A 26,791-nucleotide genomic window follows, 5' to 3' on the forward strand; every position below is an offset into this window, starting at 1 on the left:
GAGGAAGCTCCTGGTGAAAAAGTCCTCTTAGACGTTGAAAATGTAGTGAAGAAAGGATGTTAGCACAGCATTGCCAGTGACTTCCTGGGGCAACAGTGAAGTTCAGCTAGGCTGGCGCACAGGAACATGAAGAATGGCGCAAGATCCGAAAGGCAGGTCAGATCTAGACAGCAGAGGGCCTTAATTCCAGGCTAAGGATTTTTTTTTTCCCCATATAAAGTGCAGTTTTTAGCGGGCGTGCTAAGTACAAAGCAGTGTTTGAAGGGAATCAAACTCGACTACTGAAGTAGAGGACCATGCATTAATAATGATCTTCCCCGTTAGAGTTACTTGAAATCATTTCCAATGGAGACATGATGGCTCTTCCCTGACTCAGTGGAGTTGGCAGATTGTCCTAAGAGGAGCTGTTTGGTAGACCTAGGCCTCGATGCAAAAATCAGGAGAGCCAAGTCCAGGGAGCCAACCCGGAGCATATAACCAGAACCTGGGCGACGGCACCTGAGATCAAAGGGCAGGTTTCCAGTTCAGAAGCCCAGAAGTGCTGGAAGGCAAGGCCCTGAGGCAGAACAGGAGAGAAATCAGGACATACATGGGCAGCAAATCAAGAGGCAATCAGAAGCCAGGAAGCATTGACGAGTGGTCCCCAGACAAAATTGTGAAATAGGCCAGGTTTATTCTTAGTGACTCTGGTTGAAGCTGTTGGTGGATGATGGCTTAAAGCAGTGGTTCTGGATAGGAGATGCACATCAGCATTGCCCGCAGAGTTCAGAAATAATTTAATAGATGTGCCAAATCCCCATACCCACAGGAAAGTGATTCAGGAGAATTCGGACAGGCCCCGTCATCCCATTTTTTAAAAAGCTCTTCAGGTGAATCTTGTAAATAAGACTAAGAACTATACGCTTAAAGTGTAAAAATAATGTGTATGTCGATATCCAGTAGTCCTCAATAAATAACTTTAAAAACTCACACACCCTGAGTTATTACGTTTCTTAAAAGAACTTCTAAAATAAATCTGCAAACTAAAGCGGGGGGTGGGGGGCTATGAATGTGACACCAGTGGATTTTTTGTATCATACGCTTATTTAAATTGCTTGAATTCAGCCATGTTCGACAAAAATTAAAAAGAGAAAACTAAATAGCGTCAGAGATTTCCATTGTTCCCTTCAGTGAGGTTAGGCCTCGGAATAAGCATGGGATGGGAAATATGAATCTCTTCACCCAATCTCAGTGACGGTGGAAAGATTCTGGCTATACGCAGGCTTATTTTTCTGAAACATGGCCCCTAAGCGCAAGCCAACTATTTCATCAGACTCAACTGAAAAAAAAAAAACTGTGTGCTCTTGCAGTGCTGGGGGGGAAACGAGTTGAAGTCGTGTGTGCTAAACCCTGTGCTGGTGCAGTCTCGGGGATTAGGGCAGATTTCCCCCGGAGGACATTGGTCAGGGGAGGCCTGTGGGAGAAAATTTGCTCTTTGTTGCTGTTTGTAAAGGAGCCCTGCCTAAATGCTATGGCTCGATCTAAAAGGGAACGAATAAATTATACGAAAGCCTCTGAAAGAGTGGTGACTGGCTTCCACAGTAGCCTAAATTGTTGAAATGGGGCTCTTTTAACAATTAAGAACTGATGAATTAGATTCATTTGTAGGAGCCAACCAGAGCCCTTTTAAATTATTTTAAACCAATTAAGCAGGATAACACTGTTCGAAAATAATTATGTGCCAAGGACTTGGCTGATGGTATCTGGATGTGCCATCTGAACAGAGTAATCAGATGAACCCAATGTTCCTCCTATGTAACCTAACAAAGTTTTTTTTTTTTTGGCTGTATTACTATCTCCTCAGCTCTCTGCTTTATTCTCTGAGATCACAGTAGTCCATGATGTTGACAGGTTGAGAACATTAAAAAAAAAAAAAAAACCTAAAAATTTAGATGTGGAATTATGCAGCAGAATGTATTTGGATATTATATATGTAAGGAGATTGGATTTTGGTCATTCTAATATATCGATCCTCAGGAAAAAAAAATGCTACAAAGAGAGTATTATTAAAAAGAAATTAGAGCTCTCCAACAAAGATTATTTCACAATAGCAGTTGAAGCCTCAGATGATTCAAGATCAGTCTTGAAAGTGGTTGCCACCAAGTTGAGAATTGGAATCGCAGTGGAACAGTTTCTCCAGCTAAAGATCACGAACGCTGCAGTAATCCTTTCGGTAAGTGCTAATTGTACACCTACTATGTGACAGGCACCGTGGTAGGTCATAGAGACTTTGTGACCTAATGGGGAGACAGGAGACAAACACGAGGAGACTACACGATTACGATAAGTCAGCAAACACGATAGGACCAGTCCTAGAGGAAGGACTTGAAAATGCGAGGCTATGTGCGTGTTTCATCAATTCTGAGACACCACAGGTTCTAAGAAATACACTGGAAAAAGTGCTAAACTATGACACAATGATTTTTCCCAATTAGAATTTTTCCACGATGCATTGAATGGTACCAACCAGGAGCTTTAATAATGGGACATGTTGTAAGAGAAAATTCCACTATTGTCTTCAGTACTTTCTTCCAAACCATTGGCTTTTAATCTACAAGTATTTGGGGTTTGTGGGGGGTTTTTTTGTTTTGTTTTTTTTTTAAGACAGGAGGGGCAGAGGGAGAGGGTCAAAGAGAAGCGCACACAGGCTCCTGGCCCAGCGTAGAGCCAACGTGGGGCTCGGTCTCATGGTCCGAGATTATGAGCTAAGCGTGACACTCAGCCTACTGAGCCCTGGGGCGTGCTCATCCACGAGTCTTTTTTTTTTTTAATTTTTATTTATTTATGATAGTCACCAGAGAGAGAGAGAGAGGCAGAGACACAGGCAGAGGGAGAAGCAGGCTCATGCACTGGGAGCCCGACGTGGGATTCGATCCCGGGTCTCCAGGATGGTGCCCTGGGCCAAAGGCAGGCGCTAAACCGCCGCGCCCCCCAGGGATCCCTCATCCACGAGTCTTGGTGCTCAGGCTGTCTTGATCATGGCAGGGAAGACGCCTTCAGACCGCCACCAGGACTTAGGGCCTCCCTTTAAGTGGCTGGTTGACTGAGATGTCTAGGACTTTCCATTGCCTCGGCAGGCCACCAGGAAGGGCCGCGACGTCGCGCAAGTACAGCCAGGTCCCACGGCCCTCTGGTGACAGCACTGAGCCGCCCTGTGGCAGCTGAGTCCCGGCTGTAGAGGGTGGAAGTAGAAGGAAATGGACATTTTAGAATCGGGACAGTCCCATTGAGGGCTCCATGAGCGCCGAAGGCAGAGCCGCTGACCCCCCCGAAGTGACCCCGAGGCTGCCAGACTCCGAGGGGGGGACGGTGTGCGCAGCCGGGGCCTGAGGCCGGGCCCCAGGGAGGCCCCACGGGCCCCTCGCGGCTGGTGGACGTCGCTTTTGGGTGGCGGGCCGTAGTGCTGGGGTAGGGGGCTGAGAGCATTAGATCCCCCTTCTAGAAAGATAACCGTCGGTGACAACTGGAAAGAACGACCAGAATGTGCGGGAGACCAAGCTGACCTTCCAGGACGACCCCGGGAGGAAACATGCGGTGGCCGTGGGGGACGTGGGCGGAGGCCTGAAGCCCTGGAGGTGCCGCCGGGCGGACACAGGCCAGGCTCCTGCCACACGAGCCCGCCTGGTGTCACTGAGACTCGTCACACTGCCGCCAACTGTAGACGCCCGTGGGAACCCGCGCTGTTCCTCGAATCCCTGACCTGTGGGGAGCCGGGAGTCCAGCGGGGAGCCAAGGTGGGGGAAGGCCCGCTGGGGAGGCTGACCTCCTGGCCGGGAGGCGGGTGGTGACCCAGGTCATCCTGGGCCACGGTCACTCGCAGATGGTGACCCACGGTCATCCTGGGCTGCGGTCATCCTGGGCCGCGGTCACTCCCAGGTGGTGGCCCACGGTCATCCTGGGCCGCGGTCATCCCGGGCGGTGACCCACCGTCATCCTGGGCCGCGGTCATCCCGGGCGGTGACCCACGGTCATCCTGGGCCGCGGTCACTCCCAGGTGGTGACCCACGGTCATCCTGGGCCGCGGTCATCCTGGGCCGCGGTCACTCCCGGACTGTGACCTGCGATCATCCTGGGCCACGGTCACTGCCAGACTGTGACCCACGGTCATCCTGGGCCACGGTCACTCCCGGATGGTGACCCACCGTCATCCTGGGCCGCGGTCACTCCTGGGTGCCGAGGACGAAGAAGGCCGGGAAGGAGCAGTGTTGCAAAAGGAGGAGGGCTCTAGATGCGGAGAGCAGGAGAGGCCTCAGGGAGAGGGACACTTGGGCAGGGACCTGAGAAGAGGGTCCGACAGCCGAGAGGAGCTCCAGGGGGAGACCTACTGCACCCACTTACTTCCCTGAAGCTGAGGAGAGCGTTTGTGGTTTGAAATGCTGGTCCCTGGGAAAGGCTTATCTGTTCATGACTATTCTCTGCTGATGCTTCCTATTGTGATTCATCACAAGTGTTATTAGTGATACTTTGCTGATACTTAGTATATATTCTTTTTTTAATGTTATTTATTTATTCATGAGACACAGAGAGAGAGAGAGGCAGAGACCCAGGCAGAGGGAGAAGCAGGCTCCCTGCAGGGAGCCCGACGTGGTCCCCGGTCTCTAGGATCACGCCCGGGGCTGAAGGCAGGCAGTAAACCGCTGGGCCACCCAGGCTGCCCAATATATAATCTTATTAATAGCACCGTTCTACTGAGTATTCTTCCCTGATACAGGTTCAGTTATTCATGAAATATTATTGAGAGACTTCTTTATGTTAAAGTCAATAGGTACTATTTTAGATTCTAGGGATTTAGTGTTAAATGAGATAGACCTAATCCCTACCCCCCAGAGAGTTGCCAGATAAAATACAGGACTCACGATTAACTCAGAATCTCAGATAACGCATAATTGTTTAGTGATATTACAAATTTAGTGATACTACAAATATTATTACAAATTACATGGAATGTGTAATCACAAGTATTACATGGAACATATACTTAAAAAATTACATGTTGTCTATCTGAAATTCAAATTTAACTGGTATCCTGTATTTTTATTTGCTGAATCTGGCATTTCTATGACCTCACTGAACTTACAACCTAAGTACCAGAGGCAGAGATTAGTAAATACGATTAACATCCAGTGGACATGTGTAGCCTAGGAAGCCATAAGATGGGAGTCACTGTGACTCTAAATATGTGGAGAAAACCTGCCAACGAACAGAGAACACCCACCTTAGGAACAAGAAATAAACTTGTGTTTTGATCCATTTGTATCATTTGGTCTTTGCTACACTAATCACACCTAACTAATTTAGTGTCAGTCTCTAAAATCTACTATCATTTAATCCAGAAGCAGAAGTTTTCATGTAAGTACCAACAACTTTAAAAAAAATTATAAGTAAGTGTGGCAGAGAGGTAGGCCAAACCCTAAAAACACTTGCTACAGTCCTCGTTCTAAAATAGCTTTAAACCTGAGTGTTTTGTTGTTGTTGTTTTTAAAGATTTTATTTATTTATTCATTCATTCATTCATTCATTCATTCATTCATGAGAGACACAGAGACACAGGCAGAGGGAGAAGCAGGCTCCCTCTGGGGAGCCCGATGCAGGACTCCATCCCGGGACCCCAGGGTCACGCCCTGAGCCGAAGGCAGATGCCCAACCACTGGGCCACCCAGGCGTCCCTAAACCTGAGTGTGTTTTGAAGGCAGTCATGAAGGACATCAGAGCAGAGTATTTAAAAATTACATAATTTGACGGTTTCCCTAAGCAACTAACACTACGTATTATTCCCGGCTATTAAACCATTTTAAATAATTTTTATTTCAGTTATTGAATGTAGATAGGTGTTGTATGCATTGAAAATTATAAATAAGACATGCTATCTGGCTTTAGAAAGTGCAGGGCCTAGTAGAGGACATAAAGATACATAATAGTAAGCAAAATATAATCAGTGCCAAAAGAGAAGTGCAAACTGTATCTCTAATTGAAGTGAAAAATTCAGACTAGGGAAGAATAGACTATAGCAACTGAATGAAGAAGCATTTTTTTCTTCAAAGCTTTACTGTTTTTTGTTTGTTTGTTTGTTTGTTTGTTTTATTTATGATAGTCACACAGAGAGAGAGAGAGAGAGAGGCAGAGACATAGGCAGAGGGAGAAGCAGGCTCCATGCAGGGAGCCCGATGTGGGATTCGATCCCGGGTCTCCAGGATCGCGCCCTGGGCCAAAGGCAGGCGCCAAACCGCTGCGCCACCCAGGGATCCCTTTACAGTTTTTTATCTTCAAATTTTATGTAAAAGGATGTGTCAAAAATGTACAAAATATGAAAATAACAGAAAAATAAAAATCACTTTAATCTCACTATCCAGTATCTTCTCCTTTATATTAAAAAAACAAAAAATGAGGTCTTTTTCTATCCTGCTTTTTTTCTATTTAATACAATGTGAGTATTTTTCCATTAAATAATTTTTAAGAATGGCTTTTTTTTTTTTTAAGAATGGCTTTTAATAAATGTACAATATTCCATGCTATGGATGTATCTTGACTTATTTTCCTCTTATTAGTAGATATTTTGTTTATTTCCAGGAGTTTTACTTTTGCAAATAATGATCCATTGAGCAGCCCTATACCTGAATCCTTATAATAATTCAACAACTGTTATTCAAATACTACCTACTGTTCTGGATGTTGGAGATATGCTAGTGAGCAAATAGTCCCAAATCCCTGCCCTCATGGTGGGGAAGGAGAGAGGGAGACAATAAATATGTAAACTATAAATTATATCAGATAGTGATAAATGCTCTGGAGAGAAATAAAGCCAGGAAGAAGAATGGGTGGTACGACGAGGTGTTTCCCTTTTAAACCTGTCCTATAGAAATAATTAAAACAGGGAGTCGAATTTGATAAATGTCTAAAAAAGAAGTTCAAAATGCTATGAGAACATTTACCTAAGAGGACAGGACAAGAAAAAGAAACAAACACAAGAAAGAAGGCGGACAATCAGGAACTCAATTTGGCCAAAGTACAGAGAAAAGAGAATTTTAGAAAGGAGAATACACTTTTTCAAAAGTTACTGAACCATCAGATAAAGTGGAGACTGAACAAACACCATTAGATCTGAGAAAGCCATTGTTGGCTTTTATAAGGTTCTTGTTAAAAGAATAGAGAGAGAGAAGAAATAAGGTAAGTTAGATCACCAGGGATTCTAGTCAATTGAAGACAGAAAATATAAACTTCTCTCTTTGCACTGATAAAGAGGGTGGGGTGGTAGTTCCAAGGATCAAAGAGAACCTTTATTGTAAGGTAAAGGAAAAACTCACACAAGTTTTTAGGTAAAGAAAGAGCAGAGGAGGGGATCCCTGGGTGGCGCAGCGGTTTGGCGCCTGCCTTCGGCCCAGGGCGCGATCCTGGAGACCCGGGATCGAATCCCACGTCGGGCTCCCGGTGCATGGAGCCTGCTTCTCCCTCTGCCTGTGTCTCTGCCCCTCTCTCCCCCTCTCTCCCCCTCTCTCCCCCTCTCTCCCCCTCTCTCCCCCTCTCTCCCCCACTCTCTCTCTCTCTCTCTCTCTCTCTCTCTGTGACTATCATAAATAAATAAAAAAAATTAAAAAAAATATTAAAAAAAAAAAAAGAAAGAGCAGAGGAAAACTGAAGGTGCGAGAGAGGTAAGGTGGGTCTCAGGATCAGGAAGGACCGGGTCAAGAGCATAGCTGGGGATATTGGGATGTGCAAGAAAGGGCACTGACGTCTCTGAGACCGGAAATAGGACAAGAATATGCACAATGCCTAGCACAGGGCCCAATGCAATGTTGATTTTATGTGTCAACCTGACTAGGTCTTGGGGTGCCCAGATATAGGGTCAAAGGTTGTTCTGGGTATGTCCGCGCGCGTGTTTTTGGACGAGACTAACATTCAAATGGGACTTGACGGAATGAGCACTGGGTGTTATTCTGTATGTTGGCAAATTGAACACCAATCAAAAATAAATTTGTTATTAAAAAAAAAAAACATTTGGATGGGGAGACCAAGGAAAGCAGATGACCCTCCCTAAAGCGGGTGGGCCTCATCGAATGGAAGACGTGACTAGAACGGAGACTTAACCTCCCATCAGTAAGAGGGAACTCCTCCTCCTGCCTGACGGCACCCAGCCGGGACTTCGGTCCTTTGCTGCCTGTGGTCAGACTCAACACTGGAACACTGGCTCTTCTTGGGTCTTGAGCTTGCCGTCTCATGGACTAGAACTACACCGTCAGCTCTCCTGAGCCTCCAGTTTGCTGGCTGCAGATCTGAGGACTTCTCAGCCTCCATAATTATGTGAGCCAATTCTTTACTCTCTGTCTCTCCATCTCTCTCTCCTTTTTCTGCTGGTTCTGTTTCTCTGGAGAACCCTAACACGCCAGTGCATAGTACTAAATGTTTAATGTGTATATGTCGAAGGGCAGAATCGATTATAGAAAAGCCCAGAGGTGGAGAGGAAGGATGCTGACGGAGTTATAGGAAACGGATGGCCACCAAAAGTGACCAGGGAGACCCAGGGCTAAGCTGAGTGCTCCAGGGAAATCCCTTTAGTGCGAATAGGAGACAGTATGGACAAGTAAGTAGGTCATCTGGGCTCTTAACGGGCCAAGATCCTGGCAGGCAGGTGCGTGACCTCGTAAAGATTCAGCAAGCATTCCTGTAAGTGGTCAGAGCTCCGAGTCAGAAAGGTGATGCGAATAGGCGAAGACCAAATAATGTTCTTGGCCTCGAGGAAATGGGAAGAAAACAAACATTTCATTGCCTGCTTGCGTCAGACACTCTGCTAGAGCTTCCCATGACCATTTAATCTTCAAACAAACCTGCTGGCCAAGTGTTCTTAATTTTTCAGGGAAGGAATTGGGAGACCAAGGAATATTCATGAACGTAGTTCAAAGTCACAAAGCAGAAGAGAACCAGAACTTGGATCTGAATTCGGAGGCATAATTCTGGGCAAGTCTGGCAGGAGTTATCGTTGACCCATTCGTGGGGATTGATGCTTAGGGACAGGGCTCCAATCCCTGTGAAGACCGGAGGAACCAGGATACCAGCAGGAAACCAGGGTGGAGACTCGGATACACGGGAAAACCACAAGGAGACAATCAACAAAATCTCTTATGAGGGAGGGATTTGCTCATAGGAACAAGATGTAGGGGCACCTGGGTGGCTCAGTCGGTAAAGCATCTGCCCTCACTCAGCTCAGGTCATGATCCTGGGGTCCTGGGATTGAGCCCCACAGTGGGTTCCCTGCTCAGAGGGGAGTGTGCTTCTCCCTCTCCATCTGTCCCCTCACCTGTGCTCGCTGTCTCTCTAAGTAAATAAAATCTTTAAAAAAAAAACATACAAGATGGAAAGGATAAGGGGGCGAGAGCTTCTAGGATATTAGTGAGAATGTCATTTTAATATTCAGTTCAGTAGTCTCCAAAGACTCATGTTCTAAAACAGTGAATAAAATATCTTAACATCTTATTATGCAATATCTATCATTAATGATGGGCACATAGGAGCTCTCATGACATCTACTTAATTTGCAGATTAAATGATGCTCCTTGTTCCCTCTTTAAAACAGGCCCACAGCATGGCAGGTGCTCAAAGGTAGTAGAATTCCCTTTATCTTATTTTATTTTTAAACGTTTTATTTATTTATTCATGAGAGACACAGAGAGAGAGGCAGAGAGCAGGCTCCATGCAGGGAGCCCAATGTGGGACTCGATTCCAGATCCTGGGATCGTGCCCTGAGCCAAAGGCAGATGCTCAACCACTGAGCCATCCAGGCCTCCCAGAATTCCCTTTAAACATAATCGTGAAAAATAAATAAATAATAAATAAATAAATAAATAAATAAATATAATCGTGAACTTCCCCTCTTTGCAAGTTCCATGCTTGGGTAGTTGCTTCCTCAAGCCCCTCTATACCAGTTGAACTTGTATCATTGTAATCATGTTAATTAATTATTACGTAAACCAATGGAATGTAAACAAGTCACGGACAAAATTTCTTTCAAATTAGATGTAAGCAAGGAAACAGCCTAGAAAAAGTAAAAACCTGCAAGTATTTTGCACTTCAAAAGATCGACAAAGGGAATGTAACTTAGATTAAAATTAAAAGTTTAAGGTTTGTAGCATGGTTTTCTCTTTTCTGTGCTTTAATTGACTTTTTCAACTCACCAACGCTACCAGTGTGGATGAGAACGCTTTTACTCTACTCTCTATTGTACTCGTATAGCACTTTTGTTCATTCTTTCCAAAAAAAAAAAAAAACCCACAATCTGTCTAGAAAAGCAAAATTCAAGACAGGAGTCCGTGTTCTTTTAGTGACCCCATTCAGCACTTCTATGTGAAACCTCAGTACAGAGTATACTACTACCTGTCTGATTAGGATGGATAATATGGCTCCTATGTATTCAATTTTGCACCGAGAACATGTCTCGCTCGCTACTCTTCATAAGAGTTGGGAACCAGACTGTTGCTGTTGCTTGATTATAGGCCAACATGCACAGCATTTGATAGTTCTGTCCATAAGGAATCTTAAAAATAAGCTAATGCAATTCTCTTGTATTAAAGATACGTAAAGACACTTGCCCCAGGTAAAAAATTTATTAAACTGAAATTAAACTAAGAGGCACGTCTAAATAACCCACTATTCTGTGCCTTCCCCATGATACACAGCACTTCTAATCCAAAGTTCCCAAAGCAGTTTTAAACCCGATCATTACCGATTCTGATACCTATGCATCCAATTATTATCCTATTTTCCACCAGCTGGGTCGCCTCCTCTCAGACACCGAAAGGTCAACATTTTCTGTGCAGGTGAATCAGCTGAGGGTTGCATTCATCTATGAATAAGAAACCTGAAAAACAAAGGTTATTTTTATCATCTATACCAGGGGTAGGCAGTCCAGGAAGGCCTCATGTGTCCGCTCCGAGTTTTATAATGTCATTAAGAACACGGAGCTTTCTCTGTTTTCTTGTTCAGCCAATCTTAATGTGTGCTTGTCAACTGGTAATTAGCTATTTCACCTCAAGTATTGTAGGTTTGCATTGGCAGAAGCCATGGGAAGAAGAAAAGAAAGCATGTCAGCTGAGCTGGACGCGCTCTAAAAAGAGATTTTCTGGCACCACTCCTGATAATTTCCTCTTAGATCGGATTGGCCAACCGTGTCACTTGGCCACTCTTATCTGCACAGTGGCTGCGCTGTGTTGAGAGGGCAACCAGCAGTCTCCATCACCGCGGGACTATTGCCAAGATTAGGAAGAAGGTACGTGTGGTGCTTAGCGTGTGCCTGGCAACTAGTTGATGCTGAAAAACTGGTGGCTCTTATTTTGTTAGAAAAAAAATGAAACTAGTAGTGATGTCTCCCAATCTCTTCCATAATAATTATGAAGAAGTATTTTTATATGTGTAACGAGTCTACTGTGGTAATAAAATACGTTTTAGTAGAAAATTTTTTACTAAACTTCCGTTTGGCACTAAAATGTTGACGTGGCAAAATAAATAAGTTAACTAATTAATTAATCAATTTAAAAAAATATCGGTGTGGCCGCTTTTAAAGACTCATCTGATTAGCCAGATCATCATTTTGGACAATGGTCAGTAGTTTATGAATGTGCACTATAGTCTCAAATATTTCATTTTATTTTTAAAGATTTTATTTGTTTATCCATGAGAGACAGAGATTGAGGCAGAGACACAGGCAGAGGGAGAAGCAGGCTCCATGCAGGGAGCCCGATGCGGGACTCGATCCTGGATCCTAGGATCACACCCTGGGTCAAAGGCAGATGCTCAACCGTGGAGCCAACCAGGTGCCCCAGTCTCAAAAATTTTAAATGTAAATGACACTATTTCTCTGTTTCATGAGTTGGAAAATATAGTTTATTATGTTTATCATTAAAAGTAGTTTTTATCATAACCAAAGCATTCTCAAACTAGTGACATTGAGAAAAATCTCTGTCAAACCATTGAAACTTGACCACAAATATCCATTTGTATTATTCATATATTATTAACTAAAGACCTTGACTTCCAAAAGATACGTCTGTGGGGATCACTGGATTTCTGATTTCAGTTGCAAGAATTTCTGGTTGGCAATAAACATTGCCATTGGCATGGCAATACCAGGAGCTTTAGGTGAGGTACTTGATTTCTGAAGCAACAATAAGAAAAAAAAAGACAAATATGTATTTTATAAGAAAATTAACCATGTTTACATAAAAAATAAAAAATATTAGCAGAATTTCATAGATATAAAAATACCTAGAGCTAACATCTGCCTCACACATACCATATATCATGTGGGCACCAGTCAATCCCACAATAAAACAAAAAGCTCAAGCACAATCCGTTATTGTGTTATACCGACCTATTACTATCACCATGCAGATAGTTTTGAAATGAATAGGCAAAAAAAAAAAAAAGCATTTCATATAAACCTCTGCCTAAATATTTTCTTTAAAATGAAGTCAATGAGGGAGGCCTGGGGGGCTCAGCGGTTGAGCGTCTGCCTTTGGCTCAGGGCATGATCCCAGGATCTGGGATCGAGTCCCGCGTCGGGCTCCCTGCATGGAGCCTGCTTCTCCCTCTGCCTGTATCTCTGCCTCTCTCTCTCTCTCTTTCATGAATAAATAAATAAAATCTTTAAAAAAATAAATAAAATAAAATGAAGTCAATGAAAAAAATAAATAAAAATAAAATGAAGTAAATGTGGGAGGGGTGCTATGTGCAGGGGTGTATAACGGAAGGAAGGGGCTGTATCCTTTTTCAAAGTCTCTGTGGGGATCACCATGCTTAGGGCTTTACAAATACTTATATTTCACAATCTTTACAGCCACCCTGAGTAGTTAATACTCCAGGAAGAGGAATCACGTGGAAAGGAGACATCGGGGAGGCTCCAAGTGTCCCAAACGGGGATTGAAGAGCTGCAGTTCAAAGGTGGGTCAGACCCCGCAGCTGTGTTGATCCCTCCGCTCGGTGCCCTGAGCACATAATTGCCCCATGAATATGACTGAGCCTCTTTGCTGTTCATGTAGCAATTCTGTGACTTTTGATGTCAATGGATGTCCTGTGGTTTTAATTTTCAAATCTGTGAAATGTAATTTCAGTTCAGAGTCCCTCTCAAAATACAGCCCAAGACCATACAAGTCGTGTAGAATAAAGAAATGAATAATTAAACGAATTTAGCCAATTTATACAATGTATACCCCTTGATTACAGGGTTTGTCTTTTTTTCTCTATTGTTACCAAAGCACTTGACTCAGTCATCCAGTTCACCTTACACATCTGCACGTTCGTGTACATATATCTACAAATTGCAGTTTTGGTTTTTGTTTTTGTTTTTTTTTTTCAAATCACAGTTTTTGACTCCCAGAGTTCCACCAGGGAGCATGCACATTCTTCTTTCTTTTGGCCTTGTTCTTGCGTATTTCTCCCTTTCCTTGGATCTTTCCCATCACCTGTAGTTAAGCCTGATCTACACAAGTCTTTCTCTTTCTTTAAATTATTTCATCTACCTAATTCCCCCTCTTCCAACTCCACACGGGAACCCTCAACCCGGTCCGAGTTAGCACGGGCCCTGCTCTTACCTATAGCACTCGCAACGGCCTTATCATTTCATTGGCAATATTCTCACTGCTGGGAGTCAGGCTCGGCCGCGCAGGAGAATTTGTTTACGTAGAACCATGTCAATATTGAAATGATATTTTCGATATCTTTTGGAAAGAACCCAGATCAAATGCGCGTCTCTCTTTAATCCATTGGATCTTTACTGATGGAAAAATGAAGTTCAGGTGCACTTGGTTTTTCTCACTAATGCACCCAACAAGATCCGTTGATGCTTTAAGGAGGACCGTTTTCGCTTTCATAAAGAATTCTCAGATCTATCAGCCGCTCAGATCTGACAGTTTGCTCCTTTCCGCAGATCAGGCTACGCAAACTCCCGCAGCAGCAAGCACCCCCCCGGCCCCCGGAGTTCCAGCTACAGATGATTGCCATGTTCTTCCCCAGGAAGGGCCTGGAAGCCGCCGCGACACCCCATTCCTCTTACCCATCTGTAACCCTCACTCGAGAAAAGGGCAAAGTTTAAGTAAAAATCTCTGGCACGACAGAGATGTTGTGTGTGTGTGAAATGACAATGTATATACTCAGACCGTGGGTCAACTATGGCTTAAAGTACGTCCTGACTTCCCGCCCTTCTTTTCTCGGGTACGGAAATATTTCAAGGCAATTTCAATAAACCGGATTTCGAGAAACTACTAAAACGTTTTTTGTGAGTCGCTTTCCTTTTGTTGGAACTTAAATGTGTATTTCAACACGTTGCTGTGCCAGCCTATGTCATTTCATAGCTGTCAACGGGAAATTCTTATTTTAAACCTCTACGTCATCGCTCAATAGTTCTAATAATACAAGGCCTAAATTTTAAGTCCTCCGGGACAGCAAAGTATCTCATCTACGATGTTGCTCAAGCTCTGACAGCTCGTTGCAAAACTGATACGTTATAGACAAAGAACAAACCCTACCCTGTTACCTGGCTGTTGACATACCTGAGATGATCAAGTATTTTGTTTCAAGCTAGTGGGCTATTTTAATAAGTGAACCAAAAAAAGGGTGGGGGAGCTCTCAGCTGTACCTATTTTAGGATACAGCTTATAATTGACCCCTTTTCCTCCTCAGGTAGACGTATTCCTCCTCATGCACATCCTCGGGACAGCAGTCGTTTTAAAACGGAGTTAAAAGTCCACACTTCAGCCTTGAAATGTGCTCGAGTCGTGCGGCGACCTTGGGGACGTAGCTCCAACCGTGCAAAGTCTCAGCAAGTGGACCTAGCCTAGCTTAGAAAATACAAAAGCCCCGAATTCTTTTTTATTCTACTAAATACTCTCACCTGTTACGGTCTCCTTGAGCAAGTGCTGGCGCTGGTAAAAGGGCAACGGGCATTTGCCTAATGGTCCGAAGTGTGATAGCCAAAAATAAACATAAGGGGAAAAAAAATCATGACTTTCCGATGCATGACTTTGAGATTTGGCCCGGGCTGAATTTGAGTTTACCTTTGCACTATTAAAAAAAAAATAAAGTTTGCCAGGCAAGCGGGTAAACGGTAAAGTTTATCTGACCTAATGTCAAACTATCCAAGATCATTGCGGCTTGAAATTATTCATTGGTGAGTATCGAGAGCAGTGCAAACACGGGTGAAAAAAAAACACCTGATTTTCATACCCTGTGGGTTGTGCTGGTCTAATTTTAAAGTCAAAAGCTTTGAAAAGTCACAAACTTATAAAAACTTATGAAACTTTTAGAAAAGGCGCGATCAGATGGAGAGATGAGAGAGAGGATACATGTGCCTATTTACCTCCATAACTGAATTCAGCCGACGGTTCTCCCCGGGAGCTGGGCCCTGAGATGTGTCTCGGCGGCGGGAGGGAGGGAGACGCCAGCAGGGAGCCGGCCACCTGCGGGCGAGGAGCCCCGGCTGGGGCAGCAGAAGGGCGGAGGCCGAGGCCTGGCGGGCAGGTGAGGGGCCGGGAGGAGGGGGGAGGGGACGGGGGATGGGGGCAAAGGGAGAGGAAGGGGGACCCCCGACGGCTCCAGGCGGGTGTGGACCGCAGAGCCCCGCAGAGCCCTGCAGCTGGTCCCTGGGATGGCCGGTCCCCGGGATGGCCCGTCCGTGGGATGGTCGGTCCCCAGGACGGCCGGTCCCTGTGCTCTGTGGTGACACCGTACAAGCCCCAACCAGCCAGGTGCTGCAATCTGGTCACAGCCTCCCTGTAGGGAGCGAAGGCCGAGGGGGCACAGGCACGACCTTTAACACGGGGGCTGCTGCTGCTGGGGCTGCCGCTGCTGCTTTCGAGGGTTTGGGGTCTTTATTTGGCAGAGCGAGAGGTGTGTGCACAGGCAGGCGGGGAGAAGCGGGGTCCCCAGGCCCTGGAGCCCCAGGCGGGCCACGACCCCGGCAATGGGGGGTCACACCCTGAGCTGCCCCCGCGCCCCACACCTGAGGCTTCTAAATGTGAAAACCCTTGAGTCTGGAAGCCACACGTGTCCACAGACACTTGGCGTGGACACCTGTGGGGGCCGAGGGGTGGCGTGGACACCTGCTGCGGGAGCATCGGCGCAGAGTGGCTGAGCACAGGAGGAGCGGCAGGTGCACAGGGGCGAGCGCACTGGACCCCAGAGGACAGCTGCAGGGGACGCCGGGCCCAGGGGACATGGTGAAGCTCCCTGTCCCTCCGGGGCCTCAGCCGCTTGCTTACGCTCTGTCCTCAGGTTTCTAAGAACCGTCAGAAATTACCAGCGCAAGGACAAAGACCCTAACCCTACCCTAACACGGCCACCCCCACCTCGCAGCCCGTCAACGAATCCGATGTCCTCCAAATCTGTGCAGTCTGCTCTCCCGTGTGCTCCCTCCGCCGGCCCCACCCCACCAACTCTCCCTGCCTCGTGGGCCCCAGTCCCCGTGTCCCGGCTTCCACCCGCACCGCTTCTGCGCTCTGTGCTTCCCAGCGCAGCAGCCACAGCAGTGGTTTCCGCGTCCTACCGGGGCTCTGCACGCCGCCCTCCAGGGCACCCCACTCCCGAGGGCACCCCACCCTCCAGGGCACCCTACTCTCCAGGGCACCCCACCCTCCAGGGCACCCCACCCTCCAGGGCACCCTACTCTCCAGGGCACCCCACCCTCCAGGGCACCCTACTCTCCAGGGCACCCCACTCTCCAGGGCACCCCACCCCCCAGGGCACCCCACCCCCCAGGGCACCCCACCCTCCAGGGCACCCTACTCTCCAGGGCACCCCACGGCCCACAGAAGAAAGCCAGATTTCTTCGCATCTGTATGGCCCTGGACCTTGTCTCTTCCTCGGCGAGGCCCTCGCTCTTCCTGCCTGGAACGCTCACCCCCACCTCCTGCACGACACTTGCATCCTCCTGCAGGTCTTCACCTAAGTGACTTCTCAGTGGGGACTTTCCTGACTACCTTGCGCGCCCCCTTCCCCACTTTACTTTTCTCCACAACACTTATCATTGGCGTGAACTGCAGTTTACTTATTTATAATCTGTCCAGGCCGGAACGTGCAGGGACCGGAATCTTTGTTTTGTCCACGGATGGAACCCCAGAGTCTAGAACAAGGCCTAGCACACGGACATCATTAAGTAAATATTTCTTGAATGAATCCAAAAATCTCTGACTCTTCCAAAACCAGCTTCTAGGGACTACCCTTATTTTTCCTAAAAGTCCACAGTTTGCTCCCACAAAAACAATCTATCGAGACTCAAAATCCTGCAGTTATCTTTGCCATCTGATTAATTGCTAAATTCTTTCCATTTCACCATGTTATTGGACTCTGTCCCCCTCCTTTTTATTTCTGCAGCCACCACCCTCATTAATAATAGTAGTGGTTGGAATTGGAAGACTCGGGTTTGAATGGCATCTCCACCCTTTCTCAGTCATAAGGTTTGGGCAATTTCATTTGGGATGGGGTAGGGGGGAACGTCTGTGTTCTTCATTGGTCGAGACATACCTACTTTATACGGCGGTTATGAGCACTAAATAAGATAATGTATCTGAAACATATATTTGTATCATATGATCCCGCTTATCTGCGGAATTAGGAAGCAAAACAGATGATCATAGGGGAAGGGGGGGCGGGAAGGGACAGGAGGAAGGAGACCATCAGCGGCTCAGCTATGGAGAAGCAACTAGGGGCCTCGGAGGGAGGGCGTGGGAGGTGGGGATGAGGAGGGCCCCGTGCTGAGCCCGGCTGTTGCAGGTAAGGGATGCATCAGTGGATTCTACTCCTGAAACCAATATTGCACCATACGCTAACTGGCTAGAATTTAAATAAAAATTTGGCAGCAAAAATAAATAAATAAAGCATCTGTACGTGCCTGACACGCAGCGAGTGACTCATCTCGTCCCTCACGCTGACCCACAGCGGCGGATGTCCGGCTCACAGCCCTCCTCCGGGTCCCCTCTTCATACTTCATGTCCTTACGGCCGAAGACAGTTTCCGTGAGCGTCGCTCTGCCCGTGCTCCTCGGTTTCTCAGCGGCTTCAAAGGCTTTTTACAGACAAAGGAGGGGTCCCTGGGTGGCGCGGAGGTTTGGCGCCTGCCTTTGGCCCAGGGCGCGATCCTGGAGACCCGGGATCAAGTCCCACGTCGGGCTCCCGGTGCATGGAGCCTGCTCCTCCCTCTGCCTGTGTCTCTGCCTCGCTCTCTCTCTCTCTGTGACTATCATAAATAAATAAAAATTAAAAAAAATACAGACAAAGGAAATGATGATTTGAGCACCTGCTGCGCCTCAGGTGCCCTGACGCACGTTTCATAATTTGATAACTTGGTAAAGGCAAACCGAGTGGTCGGGCGCTCGAGGCCCACCGAGGCCGCCTGCCTTCCTCCGGGCCGGGCCCGCGCGTCCGTGGCCAGCACAGCGCTCAGACGCTCGGCCGCGGGGCGGGTTCTCCCGGGGACCGCGCACCTCAGCAGACCCTCCGTGAGCCGGTGGCCTCACCCGGCCATCGAAGACGTGAGAAGGAAAAGACAAAGTCTGCCAAGAAGGAAGGAATTTTGCCTCCAAAGCGCCTTCAGACCTGAGCGCGGCGCCCGGCCTGCGGCCCCACTCGCCAGCCTCCCCGAGCTCGCCCGCCCACTCCTGAAGCCACGTTTCTGTCTTTCTGTCCTTTCTGTCGTTTCTGTCGCTCGCCCCATCACCTCACGCTCACTCTGACTTCCTCCGTCCCTCCCTCTGTACACACGTCACACGGGCCCGTTCTCCGGAAAATCCTGACACGTTCGCCAGCCAAGACCGAGGAGGCCTTGTCCCGTGGCGTCAGTCTCCTCCTAATCCGGCCACAGGTGGCTGATTCTCCGCTATAGATTTCCTGAATTTCTCTAAAACCCTTCGGCTGCCCCGATTTGTATCGGCAGGAAGTGCACTATCCCACTCGTGCTGCCGGCTTACCAGGAAGATCACCACCTCGGAGCCTCTGGGACCTCGTGGCAAAGTGAGGACAGTCATCTCCTCGCTGAATTTTGCTGTCAAGTGTGCACACCCGCCGTGGGACACAGCGCGAGGGCAAGTCGTATCCCATTCCCCTCATGGCCAGGGGGCTCGCGTGCAGAGGAGCCCTATCATGTCCCGCAGGCTCAGGAACGCAGGCGGATGTCCCGGGTTGGGTGGTGACCGGTCATCTCAGAGCACAGCCACCTGTGGCTCAGACGGAGCGCACAGCGCGGCAGGCGTGTAAGACCCTCGACCGAAAGGTGGACCCAAGACGAAGACCCCTGCTGGGCCGGGATGCCCACGACCCAGGGGACCCCCGCCCCGGGGAGCGTGAGCAGCCCCCAACACCCCAGGCAGGAGGAACGGCAGCCTCCGGGAGCTCCAGCGATTTTCCTTCATCAAGCAAACCCCAGAATTCTAGCAGGGGTTAGCGGGGGCTTATGCAGACGCTCAGAACCCATCCCGGCTCGCAGACGCCCTCGCTTCGGGGCGCCCAGGGTCTGGGTGGGAGCAGAGCAGGTCGGCGACTTGGGGGCTGTGACGTTAGAGGGAAAACGCATGTTCTTCTTCCCCTTTTTCGGGGGTTGCTGCTGAATACAGTTAGACGTCCTGGGTCCTGATGACAAGGACCACACCCTGGGGTCGCAGTGAGGGCAACGGGCTGGGGGCTCCCGGGGGCTCGGCTGGGTGGGCGCCCGCCTGCAGCCCAGGTCAGGATCCGGGACGGGATGGAGCCTGCAGGCCTGCCCCGCTCGGCGGGGAGTCGGCTTTCTCACCTCCGTCGATGCCCCTCGTCCCCACCCCTGCTCCTGCTCCTGCTCACTCTCTCAAATAAATAAATAAAATGTTAAAAAAAACAAAAAAAAGTCTGGGTCTTGGTCCTTGTGAGGCCGCCACATTGGCCTTCAACTGCCCAAACGTGTGCCTTAATCCTGTTTGGGGTCAGGACGGCCAAACTAGCATGGAGCAGCTCCTAGGGCAGCCTGTCGATCGAGCCGATCGAGCCGTGAGGTTTTGCAGACCCGGGTGGGCACAGGGGCAGACTGAACCCGCGCCCCCGTGCGCTCTCCCGGGGGTGCGGCTCTGGCTCCACGCTGAGGCCTGGAGGGTCCTCCCCTACCCGCCGGCCGAGCAGCCGAGTCGGAGCCCCGGACTGAGCTCCTTCTGTGCTTTGCTAAGGGCTGTGGAGCCACTTCTGGGCTCCTTGACCCTTTTCTAGGCAAACGTGATCGTGTGTTGGCTCAGTAGTCGCGTCCTGAGCTTCGTTCCTGAAATTCTCTCCTGGCTTTCAACGGAAGATAAGAGCTGGAGGCTTAGACTCCAGGGAGCAGCCCAGTGAATAAGGAACAGCCTGGGTGGCCCTAGAGGCCGCTGGGGTCACCACTGATGAGCGCTTTGCAGATCTTTGTCCGGCAAGTACGAGCTTCACCCTGAGACCAGCATTGAGGAAACTGGCCCTACAAAAAAGGAGAATCCTGCGTCACTAGACACCTCGAAGCTCATTCTGGGCCCTATATACACCTGCAGACTTTCGCCATGCAATGACTCCAAAATTGATAAATATGTTCTATTTCTGCTGCTTATTTTTTTTTGTTTTTTCCTGTGATAAAATATCCATAACGTAAAGTTATTGTTTTAGCCATTTTAGGCATCACCTCCATCCTCACCGCCGTGCAACGATCACCACCCTCCTTCATCCCAAACTCAAATGCTGTAGGTGGTGGCCACTCACACCCCATCACTCCCCCTCCCAGCCCCGGGGAACCACTCTTCTACTCTCCATCTCTATGAATTTGCCTGATCCACGTAAGTACGAGGCACAGAATCATACGATACGTATCCTTGACTGACTGGCTTACTTCACTGAGCACGTCCTCTAGGTCTATCCTACTGTAGCAGGTGTCACAACTTCACTCCCTCTGAACGCCGGATAATAGTCCATTGCCCGTATATACCACTTTTTTTTTAATTTTTTTTAATTTTTATTTATTTATGATAGTCACAGAGAGAGAGAGAGAGGCAGAGACACAGGCAGAGGGAGAAGCAGGCTCCATGCACCGGGAGCCCAATGTGGGATTCGATCCCGGGTCTCCAGGATCGCGCCCTGGGCCAAAGGCAGGCGCCAAACCGCTGCGCCACCCAGGGATCCCCGTATATACCACGTTTTGTTCATCCATTTATCCATTGATGGATACTTGATTCCGTCCGTATTTCGGCCGCGTAGAAACCTCGCAGCGATGAGCATGATTGTATGAGCGTCTATTCAAGTCTCAACTTTCGATTCTTTGGGGCATATACCTGGAAGCGGATTTGCTGGGTTATATGGCAATTCTATGTTCGATTTTTTTTTTTTTTTTTGAGAACACCATACTGTTCTCCACAGTGGCTGCACCATTTTTCATTTCCATCAGCAACAAATAAGGATTCCAATATCTCTACGTCCACGGCAATATTTGTCATTTTCTCCTTTTTTTCTTCTGGATGGTGGTAGCCACCCTAATGGTTTCTGCCTCTCATTTTTAATGTCCTCAACTAATTAGAGTTTTTTTTTAAGATTTTATTTATTTATTCTTGAGAGACACAGAGAGAGAGAGAGAGGCTGAGACACAGGCAGACGGAGAAACAGGCTCCACGCAGGGAGCCCGACGTGGGACTCGATCCGGGACTCCAGGGTCACGCCCTGGGCCGAAGGCAGATGCTTAACCGCTGAGCCACCCAGGAATCCCCTAATTAGAGTTTTAGAAGCTCCGACCAGTCAGTGCTGGTGTGAACCTTCCAGCTCTGACCGTATTCTTTGATAAAGCGCCTCAAGGAGGAGTTAGACATGGAACGGACGCGTCTGCTGGTTTTCACACGTCCTTCCTCAAGGCTCCTTCCCCAATTTTCAACCAAACTACCTCTGCCTCCGATTTCATCGGTTTTACGTAATACGTGTCCGGGTAAGACTTTGTTTGATGAGAGTTCCTCAGCCTACAAGAAAAGTTCGAAAAATTCCAGTCTAGTCCGTACTCGCAAAGGTTCAAGGAGCTCAAGTGGCTTTTCCAAGGTCTTTCAGCCAGATATTGGCCGAGGTGGGACCTGAATGGAAATGGATAACGAGTCAGAGGACACCCAGGACCGTCCTGGCACACAGGCGTCCTCTCGATTATGCATTCATTTCTCGGCGTACACGGCACACACGACTGAGCTGCAGAACAGAGCTCACTTACAAAACAGACCAACCTTTGTCTTTCTCTCCCACCGATTTGACCAGGAGAGTGGTAACGGAGCCGGAGCCGGGGGATGAAACACGCTCTGGCAAATACCATCATCTTAGTAGACAAGAGACCGATAGTAGCAACAGTATCGCATCCCTTCCAAGGGGATTACGCATGGGACACAGTTATGCTGGAGAAGTAGGGGCATAGTCCGTTCTGTCTAAAGAGGGAATGTACCACAAGCCAAAATTTAAAACTAGTTACAGAATGAAAAATATTTCTGCGAAATGCACAGCATTAACCCCGCAGGAGATCCAAAGCGGAGAAGGTGGCACAGGCCATGCTTGGGAGAAGCTTACGATATAACAAGGGACCGAGACAAGCGTCCGCGTACCGTGAGCGGGGCAATAGGGGCACTTATCTCAAGAGGAAGCCAGGAAACACCGGAGCCTCTTGGCCTGTTCTGCTCAAACCACCCGGGGGGGGGGGGGTGGCAGCAGGTGGAGGAGGGTGCAGAGTGGATACCCCCGTCCATCCTCGTCACCCCTGATTTCACACAGCAATGGGGGTAACCTGGGCAGACAATTAGAAACAGGATCTTCGGGTAGCGTCAGCCAATTAGTTCAGTTTTGGGGTTGTTTTTATTTCTTATATTTTTAAACAACAGAAACCGACTCTAAGTTATTTTTTTATGGGTCTCTAGTTTTATTTACATGTCATACATATTATCTGACATATAATGATAAATATTATCATTATTTCTTATTATACTGTTTGATTTATTAGAAAGTTAGAAGTTGCTCAGAGAATCAACAAAGGCCGGAAAGCACGAGGCCCACCGAGGGCAGAACCAGGGCGGCCCTGGATTATCTTGTGGTAGGAACCAATCAACGACCCCTCCAGAGCATCTCTGTTGAAATAAACCCCATTCCTTATTTTTTTTTCCCTTTAACAGTCCTTAGGTGACCCTACTCAGAGGGAACTGTCCCAGCATGAAATGTGATTGGCCACCGTCAGCCAGGGGTCACTCTGGGCAAGTAGAAGACAGGATTCCTTGCCTGACGCCCACGGAGACCCCCGTAATGAGGAGCCAGTGGCTTCCAGCAGGGAATGCAGGGCGCCCGGGGGGACAGGAGGGCGCTGGGTGCTGGGAAGGGCTCCTGTGCCCCAACCCGACCCGACCCGACCTTGCTGCAGGGCCCTCCCGGCTGGGGGCGCAGAGCACTGGCCTGCAAGCGACTGAGAATCAGTCGTTGTTTGGAAAGCTCCAGGCACGATGTCCACAGCTCAGAAGGTCCACGATGTCGTTGGCCTCAGGCTGAAGACCCCACGGCTGTGGAGGAACGTGGGAAGGAAACCGGGCAGGACCCCGAGGGAACAACCGGGCTGCAGGTGTGCAGGGAAGCTCAGGTGACCCCCTTCCCCGACCCGGCGGCCGGCACGTGCCTTCCAGCTGCAGAGCAGCGCAGGGAGCCCATGGGGGCCTCAGAGCACCACCCTGCGTGGGGGGACACGAGCGACCCCGCTGCCCTCCCAGACGCCTGCACCTGCCTTCGCTCGGGCCTTCCTGGGGGGCCTGGTGACCCGGCCTGGGCTGCTGCAGGCCCAGGCACCCCAACTCGCTCGTCCTCCCCTCCCAGCTCTCGTCCACCCCGCCCTGGACGCGGGGCCGCAGGCAGCATTGGTCCCCTCGGTCCCTCCCTAGCCTACCTGCTCCTGCGGAATCCACGGGGCCTGCAGGTCGAGCCACCACAAGACCTGCCCCCGGCTGTGTGCCTGCTGCCTGTGCTCCCCGCGCCATCGGTCGTGGTCCCCCGGGCACATGGGACATTCACGCCCCGGTCCTGCGCTGCTGCTGTCTCCGCCGCCGGTTCTCCCTCAATGACGTCATCGCTCGGCAGCCTCAGCCCTGGTCCACCTGCCAATGAGGTCATCGCTCGGCCACGGTCCACCTGCCGATGACGTCATTGCTCGGCAGCCTCAGCCCTGGTCCACCTGCCAACGATGTCATCGCTCGGCAGCCTCGGCCATGGTCCTGGGCGCGGGGCCACCTGCCTGCAGCCAACTCCTGCCCCAGGCCCATGTTTGCACCCAGATGCGCTGCAGACCTTGCCCTCAGCAGGTCCTGACCTGAGCCCACCCCTCTGTACACACCTAGTCCCGCTTTTACGGAAGCTTTGACCTCAGCAGGCACTGGGCTCCCTGTCACTGATGGTGACAACCCCAGGAACGCTTCAGCCGCCGCATCTCCCTGTCACCGGCTCCAGCCACTGCCCCGGGTGCATCGGCCTCGTGCTCCCAAGGCCTCGCTTTCCGTGCAGCCCCAGGTCTGACCTCCACCAACCCAACCCAGACCTTACAGGAACATCCTGGCAGTCCCTCTGCCTCTGCCCCACCTCAGCCCGGCTCTGTCACTAGAGCTCCGTCCCCAAACACTGGTGGGGCCCATCGGGCCTCGCACCCCCTCCACACCCCGAGGCTTAGAGCCCCCCTGCTCTCCACGTGAGCGATTCGGGCTGCCCACCGCCTGTAGCCTCATCTCCTCTACAATCCCCAAACCTGAGGCCGCCCCCTGGCTTCACGGTCCCAGAATATGCCCCCCACTGTCACACAACTCATCTTGTCGGAGCGGTTTCCTTCGTCTTGAATAGTCTTGCCACCCGGCCCAGGATCTTCGTAATCTCGCATCTTCCGAGACGCTGCGCTAATTTTAACAGTTAGAAGTAATTGTTCCTTCAAGTAACAACTGCCATGAGAGACCTGAGTGTGCGCCAGGGACTTCCGGACGTCATCATGCTTGATCCTCACCACACCCGGGCAGGTTATGATCCCTTACCCAAAGCCTTGAGGCCAACTGTGCTTCCAAATTCTGAATGTCTTCTTTTTTAGAAAGGTGATATAGTGGGATGTGACTCAGTTTCCCCACCTATGAAATGGGGAGGGTGAGGAGGGCTAGCAGAGCAGCTTTCTCATGGGATTGTTGCGGAACCGGCAATGTGTTCCTTCAGAGAAGGGCCTAGGGCGGGGCCCTTACGGGGCGTATTGTGGGGTCTCTATCCACTTGACCGTTATGAATAATGTATAATAGCTTATGAACAAGACCTTACGAGGAAAATGAGCGGCTCTAACTACTTCGTATCAGGAAAGTAATTTGGATGCTGATAAGAGCCCTCATTGTGCTGGATGGTGCGCGTCTTTTTCTTTCTTTACTTTCACTTCCTTCTGCTACTTAACCGCACCCTTTACTCAGCATTTCCTATCAAAATCACAGGCCTCCTGCTACCGCAGAACAAAGTCTTCCTTCATTTTTCTGGCCTGTCTTACCATTAATTCATAATTTTCTCTGGCAAAAAAAAAATACGCTAGATAATCATTCCCTTCCTCTCCGACAAAAATAGTTGATGACAATTAATGCTAGTTTTTAGAAATTCAATGTAAACTTCAACAAATTCATTTGCTTGACTCTTTTATTAGCCTGGATGCGGGAGAGACCAAGAATGAAGGGCTGGCAGGGCCCTTGGACATCAGCCAGTGTGTGTGACCTGGGTCTGCTTTGCTCTTTTATACTTGAAGGAACTAAGGAGAAGGGGGGCTCGTGCTCAAGGTCACACAGCTAGTTAGCGCCTCAACGCTAGCTAGATTCCAGCTGCCCCTCCCCTCCTCCATCCCCAAGCAACCCCTGATCCACTTTCTGTCTCGCAGATTATTTTCCTGGAATTTCAACAAATGGAATCATCCGGTATATATTTTTTGAATCTGGCTTCTTTCACTCAACATACTATTTTTGAGGTTCATCTACACGGTGGCATGTATCGGAAGAGTGTTCTTCCCTATTGTTGAGGAGTATTTTATTTTAAAGCTATATTGCAACATATTTATCCATTCTTGCACTGAGGGATGTCTGGGTTATTTCCAGGTAGTGGCTATTATCAATAAAACTGCTATGAACATCCTTGTATATGGCTGTTTGTGAATATACATTTTCATTCCCCTCGGGTAAATGCTCACGCGTGGGTTTGATGGGTCGTAGGGTAGATACGTATTTCATTTTGTGAGAAATTACCGTTTGCCTCACACGTCCACCTAAGATTGGGGTTGTCAGTCGTATTGGCCAGGGTTCTTCAGAGAAACAGAACCAATAGGCTGTAAAAAGAGATTTATTATAAGGAATTGGCTTATATGATCATGAAAACTGAGAAGTCCCATGATCTGCCATCTGCAAGGGGAGACCCAGGAAAGCTGATGGTGTAATTCAATCTGAGACTGAAGGCCTGAGAGTCAAGAGAGCCGATGACGTAAATACTAGTCCGGGGGCTGGAGAAGATGAGATGAGAGGTCCCCGTTGAAGCAACGAGGCAGAGAAACGGGGGGGAGTTCCTCCTTCCCCCACCTTTTGTTGTAGTTAGGCCTTTCACCCATCAGACGATGCCCACCCACCCTGGGGAGCGCCACAGTCTTCACAGAATCCACCAGTTCAGATACTAATCTCATCTGGAAACATCCTTACACACACTCAGAAATAATGCTTCGCCCAATACCTGGTGAACCCCCTGATCCAGTCAAATTGCCCTAT

The 26,791-nt window shown here is 48.9% G+C and overlaps 1 long non-coding RNA gene across 1 annotated transcript; it reads left to right on the top strand.

The window, feature by feature from the left end:
* Window positions 1-7,615: 7,615 nt before the first annotated feature.
* LOC121477161 lies at window positions 7,616-14,269 on the top strand. The gene is made up of 3 exons (XR_005984117.1): window positions 7,616-11,293; window positions 12,860-12,963; window positions 13,949-14,269. It is a non-coding gene; the product is annotated as an uncharacterized LOC121477161 (long non-coding RNA).
* The last annotated feature ends 12,522 nt before the right edge of the window (window positions 14,270-26,791 follow it).

The sequence above is a fragment of the Vulpes lagopus genome, chromosome 16, assembly GCF_018345385.1.
Source record: "Vulpes lagopus strain Blue_001 chromosome 16, ASM1834538v1, whole genome shotgun sequence".
NCBI classification, from domain to species: Eukaryota; Metazoa; Chordata; class Mammalia; order Carnivora; family Canidae; genus Vulpes; species Vulpes lagopus.